Here is a 767-nt window from a genome sequence, read left to right as displayed (position 1 = left end):
AAAAAAAAAAAAACAACCAACCCACAAAACCAAGTCCATCTCGAAAATATCTGACTTCTTGCACTCTTAAATTGAACTTAAATTGCTGTTAAGCTTCGCGTATATAAAATTTTAAAGAGGAAACAAAACTGACTTCAGTAATTGTCGATTTTAAGGAGACATCGCTGGGTGGGATACACATGAGATCAAAGCTAAGAAAAATACAAGGCTACGTTTTGTTCATCAACACAACGAAACCCCTCCACAGCACTAATACATGCCAAAAAACGCAGCAACGAATATTTTTGGTTAAAACCACAAACTTACCTCCGGAGAAGGCAGTCCTTGCAAAACGGCTGTAACAATATGGACTGCATACTCGCTCTCCTACAACCAGCCACCTCCATGCTGCAAAGGGCTCCCCGAACATCCTTAAAATATTTCGCAAATGCAAGAAGTGAGACTTTTCTTTTTTTTCTCTCGGTTTTTTTTTCTCCGTCTGACAAGGACTGCTGCAGGACACGCAGGAGATCGCCCACCAGCTTTTTCACCGCCCGCCTCGTGTCGGCCACTCTGCACGACGAGCGCCACATGGGCTCCCTGAAGAGATGCCCCTCACAGTCGGAGTCTTCTTCACCATTTTCCTTCTCCTCCTCCTCCTCCTTCTCCTCCTCCTCCCCCCGCCGGCTGAGGAAGGAGGCGGCTTCCCCGCGGGTCTGCGGGCGCTGCCGGCGGGCGATGGAGCAGCCGGGGCGGGGGAGCCCGGCGCCGCCGGGGTCACAACTTTG

This window comes from Calidris pugnax, unplaced genomic scaffold (genome assembly GCF_001431845.1).
Source record: "Calidris pugnax isolate Ruff unplaced genomic scaffold, ASM143184v1 scaffold54, whole genome shotgun sequence".
NCBI lineage: Eukaryota > Metazoa > Chordata > Aves > Charadriiformes > Scolopacidae > Calidris > Calidris pugnax.
Note: the sequence above shows the minus strand (reverse complement) of the source record.